Source organism: Rutidosis leptorrhynchoides, chromosome 2 (genome assembly GCF_046630445.1).
Source record: "Rutidosis leptorrhynchoides isolate AG116_Rl617_1_P2 chromosome 2, CSIRO_AGI_Rlap_v1, whole genome shotgun sequence".
Taxonomy (NCBI): Eukaryota; Viridiplantae; Streptophyta; class Magnoliopsida; order Asterales; family Asteraceae; genus Rutidosis; species Rutidosis leptorrhynchoides.
The window spans coordinates 412,748,518-412,757,369 of record NC_092334.1 but is presented as its reverse complement, the minus strand read 5'-3'; the positions used below and the strand labels follow the sequence as shown (position 1 = coordinate 412,757,369).

The window sequence follows — 8,852 nt, the reverse complement described above, 5'->3', positions numbered from 1 at the left end:
CTAATTGAATCCAAGTCACAAATTGAATTAAGAAGCTTTAGGATCTGAATCTTATCATTCTTATAAGCATTTATCCAGGTTAGCTTGCTTGAATTCGTGCTTTAATTTATAGAAATTGAGTTTTGGGTGTAAAATGGGTTTTTGATGAAATTAAGCTTGAATTTTCATGATTTGTGTTTGTTATGTTTAATTGATGTTAGAAATAGTTGCTATATAGTTTATATGATCTAATTATGCTGTGAATTGAGCAAGAACTTGTTAAAATTGATGAATTGTGTGTTAGAACTTGAGTTTATGATAAAGTGAGTATTTTGGGATGAATTAATCCCAAATCTTGATTGTAAATGCTAGATTTTGATGTTTATAGTTGGGAAAAGTGTTTATGTATGATTGGTATGTTTCTTTATGCTTGAATTTGGACTATAAACCTTGAAATCGAGTTTTTTTGGCTTAAAATCACCAAATCAGCTAAGCTGATGGTGAAGATGAAGCTGCTCGAAAACAGTGCTCGAGAACCTTTTGCTCGAAAACATATTATTGCTCGAAAAACTCGAGTTGCTCGAGAACCTTCTGCTCGAAAAACTCGAGTGCTCGAAAAACTCAAGTTGCTCGAGAACCTTCTGCTCGAAAAACTCGAATATGTTCGAAAACTCGAATTCGCTCGAAAAACTCGAATTTGCTCGAGAACCCCATGTTGCTCGAAAACCTTGCCTCTTATGTGAATATTTTCAATTGAATGTAAAGTTGTGTATTAATACTTGGATATAATACTAACTTGAGATATTATGTGATGATTCACAGGTGATAAACAAAAAGGTGAAGGCTCAGAAAGATTAGACCTCTGAGAACCTTCAGTTGCGGGTAATCGGTGAGTGGGTCTATCTCCGGATAGAGTATTAAGTAGCTGACACGCTACTTGTTCAGACTATTTATTACTATGATTATGTTCATTACGATTACCATGCGTAGTTAGATATTGCCATGCTAGTTAGGACGATTGCATGACTTTTTATCTGTGATCTTATGTGCACACTATTAGTTGGACACCAATCGAGGCGGCAAGGTTGGGAACCCACCGAGGCGGCAAGGTAGGGTTGATGTGAGGTCGACTGTGGTAGCCTGGTCGGGTCATGAGTTACTGATTGTTCAGTATAGCATAGATGGACGCATGTGTTGCGTCTGGAAGGTTATGCAGTGAAATCAGTAAAGCGGGCTATCGGTAGACTGTAGCTTAATCAACTACGTTGTGTGCTCGTACAAGCCGCCGATCCTCATATTGCCAGTTATTATATGCTAGTTCAGGACGTTAGCATATCTGTGATCCCTTGCATGTTCAGTTGCTTATGCTTGGTCTGTTAGATAGTATCTATTCACTTAGCTATGTGCTAATTCCCCCTACATTTCCACCCCTTGCAGGTTTAGGTACTGCTGGTTAGGAAGGGTGTTGCTGTTGGGTTGAAGACATGTTTGACTACGTGCTTAACTCTGATGTTTTCTGGTTTTATAATATTTTCACGTAACACCAACGTTTTGGAATATTGTAATAACGTTAACTAAGCTAAACTGATAACTATGGTTTGTAAATGTTATCTAAGGGTATTTATATAATTCAGTCTTCTTCTGTGATATATATATATATATATATATATATATATATATATATATATATATATATATATATATATATATATATATATAAATCAGGGTGTTACAAGTTGGTATCAGAGCGTGGTTTAGCAGCAAGTACGTGCGCGTATTTGTTCCTAAACCTTGAATTAAGTCAAACATGTCCGTGGGGTGGGGCTAAGTGAATATAGGATGTTGTGCATGTTAGTGTTTAGTAAGCTAACAGTTATCCACTAAGCTTTTGTGCGAGTATTTTGTAGCACAGATGGCAGACAACAGGGATGCGAACGCTACAAACCTGATCCACCCCGGAACCTTCAGTGCTCCTGATGTGGAGGATGAGGTAGAAGTATATGATGCTGATTATGTACATGAGCTTGAAAGTAAGTTTAAGGAAGCTCAGGAACAGATTGCTGAGCTTGAGTTAGCTAGACAGTCGGGTAATGAGGATACACCGCCAGGTTTTGCCACTGCACAGTCGCATGCCGTACCACAGATAAACCAGAACCAATACCAATACCCGTTACAGAACCAATTCCCTCAGCATATCATGCCACCACAGAACTATTACCAATACCAACATCCCATGATGATGAACCAAGTTCAGCCACCTACATACCAACAACCATTCCTACAACAGCAATTCCAACAACAATATCAGCCACCAAAAAGATGTACCTTTAAACAGTTCAGGGATTGTGGACTATCTCCTTTCTCAGGAAGTAATGACCCAGTCGTGACTCTCAATTAGTTACGAGAGGTTGAAAAGGCATTTGATGCATGTCAGTGTGAGCCTGAGTTAAAGGTGATTTATGCAAGCAAGTTGTTGAAAGATAGAGCAATGGTGTGGTGGGATTCTGTGATAGCTGGTGTCCCTCCAGACCAAGTTAAGATGATTACTTGGGAACAGTTTTATGCGAAGGTATGTGAACAGTATTGTAATGTGTTTGACATGAATAGAATTAAGATGGAGTTCCTAGAAATGCGGATGACACCGCAGATGTCAATTGATGAGGTGATTGAGAAGTTAATGGACAAGCTAAGATTTGTGCAACAATGGTGCCGGATGAACAATCCCGAATTCAGCACTTTGTAAACATGATCTTGCCAGAGTATAGGACCTTTGTGAGGTCAGCACCGACATTGTCTCAAGCTTTTGTGATGGCAAAGATGGTGGAAAGTGATGTAAGAGCAGCTAGGGGTATGAATTGGGGAAATGTGGTACCACAGGGTAGTCAGGCTACCAGTCAATCAGGTTCGAAGTCTAAGAAATCGTTTGGGTTTAGACAAAAGGGTAAGGGTAACCAAGGTGGATCAGGTTCAGGTTCTGGAAAGAAAGATTGGTGTAAAGGTTGTAAGTCTTCACATAGTGGTCAGTGTTCTGAGGCAACGAGAAGATGTTTAAGATGTAGTATGGTAGGTCATGAATCTCAGGGGTGTTCCTTCAGATAAAATTTTTGTTGGAGTTGTCATCAGCCGGGTCATCGTTCAGCAAGTTGTCAGGCGTCAAAGGGTGCAAGTTCTGGGGCAGGGCCAGGGGCGCGTTCGTCATCTGTCGGGGGTTCCACAGCCTCAAGTGGACATAAGAGAAAGAACCCACCGACTGCGGAAGCCAGGGCCTTTCAGATGACAGTTGAGGCTGCTACTAATAATGATGACGTCATAACCGGTATGTTCTTGATCAACTCAATACCTGCTAGAATATTGTTTGATTCGGGTGCAAATAGGACATTTATGTCTATAGATTTCTGTACTAAATTAGGGTTACCTGCTACGTGCTGCATGAGCCTGTTAGAGTAGAGGTAGCTGATGGTAAGACGGTTCTAGTCACAATGTATGTGTCTGGAGCTAGTATAGAAATTGATGGTAGACCGCTTGCTATGTCATGTTTAGTGTTGCCTATCCCTAGTTTTGATGTAGCATTAGGGATGAACTGGATGAGCCTACATAAGGCCCACATTAAGTGTGATAAGAAGATTGTGACTTTCCGTTTGACCGATGGAACCCGTATTGTGGCCCGAGGGGAACAAAGTGGGTTTAGTTTTCCATTGATTTCTATGATGAAGGCGAGGAAGTCACTTTCTAAGGGATGTGAGTCTTTTATGGCTTATGTTATTGATGCTAAGATAGAGAAGAAATCTGTTATTGATATTCCTGTGGTTTCAGAATTTCTTGAGGTGTTTCCTGACGATATACCGGGGTTGCCGCCGGTAAGAGAAGTAGAATATAAGATTGAGTTAGTTCCGAGAACAACTCCAGTAGCTAAGGCTCCTTATAGGTTAGCACCTTCTGAAATCAGAGAGATGACGTCTCAGATACAAAAACTGTTAGACAGAGGGTTTATAAGACCAAGTTCTTCACTGTGGGGTGCACCAGTGTTGTTTGTAAAGAAGAAAGATGGTTCGCTGAGAATGTGTATAGATTATCGAGAATTGAATAAGAGAACAGTTAAGAACAAGTATCCTCTGCCTAGAATCGATGATCTGTTCGATCAGCTGCAGGGTGCATCGTATTTCTCGAAAATAGATCTTAGATCCGGTTATCATCAGGTTCGGGTTGCAGAATCAGATATACCGAAGACAGCGTTCAAAACTAGATATGGGCATTACGAGTTCTTGGTTATGCCATTCGGGTTGACGAATGCTCCAGCAGTCTTCATGGATCTGATGAACATGGTTTGTAAACCATATTTAGATCAGTTTGTTATTGTGTTTATCGACGATATATTGGTATATTCAAAGACAGAAGCTGATCATGCGACACATCTTCGATTAGTGTTAGAGTTGTTAAAGAAAGAGCAGTTATACGCTAAGTTCTCGAAGTGTGAGTTTTGGCTTCGAGAGGTGCAATTTCTGGGTCATGTTATCTGTGAGGCAGGTATTAAAGTGGATCCGTCAAAAATAGAAGCGGTAATGGGTTGGAATTCGCCGAAGACGCCGACAGAAGTTAAGAGTTTCTTGGGTCTTGCGGGTTATTATCGCCGATTTATAAAAGATTTTTCTAAAATAGCGGGTCCGATGACCATATTGACTATAAAGGATGTAAGTTTCCGATGGGGAGATCAACAGGAACAGGCTTTTCAGACTCTGAAACAGTTGTTGTGTCAGGCTCCAGTGTTAGCATTGCCAGAGGGTTCAGATGACTTTGTGGTTTATTGTGATGCGTCATTTGCCGGGTTGGGATGTGTACTGATGCAGAGAGATAAAGTTATCGCGTACGCTTCTCGTCAGTTAAAGACACATGAACGTAACTATCCGGTTCATGATTTAGAAATGGCTGCAGTGGTATTTGCATTAAAGCTTTGGAGACATTACTTATATGGTACAAAGTGTGTAATATGTACAGATCATAAGAGCCTACAGCATATTTTCACGCAGAAAGAACTGAATATGCGGTAGAGACGGTGGATAGAACTTATCAAAGACTATGATTGTGAAATAAAGTACCATCCGGGTAAAGCAAATGTCGTAGCAGATGCGTTAAGTCATAAAAAGTCTGATGAGAATGTGAAATTTCTGCGTTTGAGTATAACTTCAGATTTGATTGATCAACTACGAACAGTTTAAGCCTGTGCTTTGGAGGATGAACATATTAAATCTGAACTTATGACTAAACGAAAATTTGACCTAATTGATGATTCTCGTGGACTTAAGACTTTAAATAACCGTATTTGGGTGCCTATGCTTGGAGACTTGAGGAATTTGATCATAACTGAAGCTCATAAATCTAGATTGACAGTACATCCAGGTAGTAATAAGATGTATCATGACCTTAAATCTATGTATTGGTGGCCGACCATGAAATCAGACATCGCTCGTTTTATAGAAAAGTATCATATTTGCGCGTAAGTGAAGGCAGAACACTAGAAACCCTATGGTTCGTTGCGTCAGTTACATATTCCAGAGTGGAAATGGGAGCATATCACGATGGATTTTGTGACAAAATTACCTAGAACTCAGAGAAAACACGATATGATTTGGGTAGTAGTTGATCGTTTGACCAAGAGTGCTCATTTCCTTGCTACTCGTGAGACAGCATCATTAAGCAATCTTGCTGATTTATATGTGAAAGAGATAATTAGTCGGCATGGTGTGCCATTATCGATTGTGTCAGACAGAGATTCTAGATTTGTGTCGAACTTCTGGAATAGTCTACAGCAGAATCTAGGTACACGTGTGAATCTAAGTACTGCTTATCATCCTCAGACAGATGGTCAGAGTGAACGAACGATACAGATGCTAGAGGATATGTTGAGAGCATGTGTATTAGAATATGGTGGTTCGTGGGATACACATTTGCCGTTGGTTGAATTCGCGTATAATAATTCTTATCATTCGAGCATAGGGATGCCACCTTACGAAATGTTGTACGGTCGTCGTTGCAGAACTCCGACTTGTTGGTTAGAAGCTGGAGAGAAACAGTTTGCTGGTCCCGAGATTGTTCAAATGACAGCCGAAAAAGTTGCTATCGCGCGAGAAAAGTTAAAAGCTGCCAGGGATAGACAAAAGATGTATGCTGATCCACGTAGACGTCCAGTAAACTTTTAGGTAGGTGATCGTGTTTACTTGAAAGTTTCGCCGTGGAAGGGTGTTATCAGGTTTGGTAAGCGAGGAAAGTTAGCTCCGAGATTTATTGGACCGTTCAAGATTATTCAGAGAGTTAATGACCAGACAGTTGTGTTAGATCTTCCTTCTGAGCTAGCTAGTATTCATAATACCTTCAATGTGTGTTATTTGCGTAAGTGTAAAGTCGATGACGAGACACAAATCGTACCGCTAGTAGATTTGAAAGTTGATTTGAGTAACAAGTTGGTTGAGGAACCTATCCGAGTGGTCGACAGAAAGGTTACTAAGTTAAGAAGGAAAGAAATCCCGATGGTTTTGATAGAATGGAAGCACAGTTTAGGGGCTAACTTGACGTGGGAGACAGAAGAGTTGATAAAGACCCGTTACCCTCATCTGATTGACCAAGACCAGATTCCGAGGACGGAATCTCTTTAAGGGGGGTGGATTTGTAACAGACTGAAACCGGGGTTAGAAGTAAGATTACTTAATTGCCCTTAGGTTTATATTTGTGGTTAAAATATGCTTTTATTTTAATAATATGTTTATTATTAATTGATTAGTTGGTTAAGACCAGTTTGTGACAAGGGTCACAGAAATGGTTCGTTTATTGAATTTGGACTCCGTTAGGATTGCCAAATTAAGTACGAAAGATATCAGATAACTGATAAATACCCGTGTGTTATGGGGTGTGGGTTTATAACCCACTTAAGTAACTAATATCTGGATACTTCCATTTATTTCCCAATTTGTGCAAGAACAAGACCCGTACCTAACTTTCATCATCTCAAAACCCTAATTGAATCCAAGTAACAAATTGAATTAAGAAGCTTTAGGATCTGAATCTTATCATTCTTATAAGCATTTATCCAGGTTAGCTTGCTTGAATTCGTGCTTTAATTTATAGAAATTGGGTTTTGGGTGTAAAATGGGTTTTTGATGAAATTAAGCTTGAATCTTCATAATTTGTGTTTGTTATGTTTAATTGATGTTAAAAATAGTTGCTATATAGTTTATATGATCTAATTATGCTGTGAATTGAGCAAGAACTTGTTAAAAATGATGAATTGTGTGTTAGAACTTGAGTTTATGATAAAGTGAGTATTTTGGGATGAATTAATCCCAAATCTTGATTGTAAATGCTAGATTTTGATGTTTATAGTTGGGAAAAGTGTTTATGTATGATTGGTATGTTTCTTTATGCTTGAATTTGGACTATAAACCTTGAAATCGAGTTTTTTTGGCTTAAAATCACCAAATCAGCTAAGCTGATGGTGAAGATGAAGCTGCTCGAAAACAGTGCTCGAGAACCTTTTGCTCGAAAACATATTATTGCTCGAAAAACTCGAGTTGCTCGAGAACCTTCTGCTCGAAAAACTCGAGTGCTCGAAAAACTCAAGTTGCTCGAGAACCTTCTGCTCGAAAAACTCGAATATGTTCGAAAACTCGAATTCGCTCGAAAAACTCGAATTTGCTCGAGAACCCCATGTTGCTCGAAAACCTTGCCTCTTATGTGAATATTTTCAATTGAATGTAAAGTTGTGTATTAATACTTGGATATAATACTAACTTGAGATATTATGTGATGATTCACAGGTGATAAACAAAAAGGTGAAGGCTCAGAAAGATTAGACCTCTGAGAACCTTCAGTTGCGGGTAATCGGTGAGTGGGTCTATCTCCGGATAGAGTATTAAGTAGCTGACACGCTACTTGTTCAGACTATTTATTACTATGATTATGTTCATTATGATTACCATGCGTAGTTAGATATTGCCATGCTAGTTAGGACGATTGCATGACTTTTTATCTGTGATCTTATGTGCACACTATTAGTTGGACACCAATCGAGGCGGCAAGGTTGGGAACCCACCGAGGCGGCAAGGTAGGGTTGATGTGAGGTCGACTGTGGTAGCCTGGTCGGGTCATGAGTTACTGATTGTTCAGTATAGCATAGATGGACGCATGTGTTGCGTCTGGACGGTTATGCAGTGAAATTGGTAAAGCGGACTATCGGTAGACTGTAGCTTGATCAACTACGTCGTGTGCTCGTACAAGCTGCCGATCCTCATATTTTCAGTTATTATATGCTAGTTCAGGACGTTAGCATATCTGTGATCCCTTGCATGTTCAGTTGCTTATGCTTGGTCTGTTAGATAGTATCTATTCACTTAGCTATGTGCTAATTCCCCCCACATTTCCACCCCTTGCAGGTTTAGGTACTGCTGGTTAGGAAGGGTGTTGCTGTTGGGTTGAAGACATGTTTGACTACGTGCTTAACTCTGATGTTTTCTGGTTTTATAATATTTTCACGTAACACCAACGTTTTGGAATATTGTAATAACGTTAACTAAGCTAAACTGATAACTATGGTTTGTAAATGTTATCTAAGGGTATTTATGTAATTCAGTCTTCCGCTGTGATATATATATATATAAAAAAAAATCAGGGTGTTACATTCTTCTACTTAACCGTTTTATTATTTCCCCCACTGGTTCTATTTCTTCTTCCGGTTCCGATTTTTCTTCCGGTTCCGATTCTTCTTCCGGTTCCGACTCTTCTTCCGGTTCCTCTTCGGGAACTTGTGAATCAGTCCACGAATCATTCCAATTTACATTTGACTCTTCATTATTATTAGGTGAGTCAATGGGACTTGTTCTAGAGGT

At 39.5% G+C, this 8,852-nt stretch overlaps 1 long non-coding RNA gene across 1 annotated transcript; it reads left to right on the top strand.

The window, feature by feature from the left end:
* Positions 1–797: 797 nt before the first annotated feature.
* Positions 798–8,592, top strand: LOC139892307 (uncharacterized). The gene is made up of 3 exons (XR_011774030.1): positions 798–868; positions 7,785–7,851; positions 8,400–8,592. It is a non-coding gene; the product is annotated as an uncharacterized lncRNA (long non-coding RNA).
* Positions 8,593–8,852: the final 260 nt, after the last annotated feature.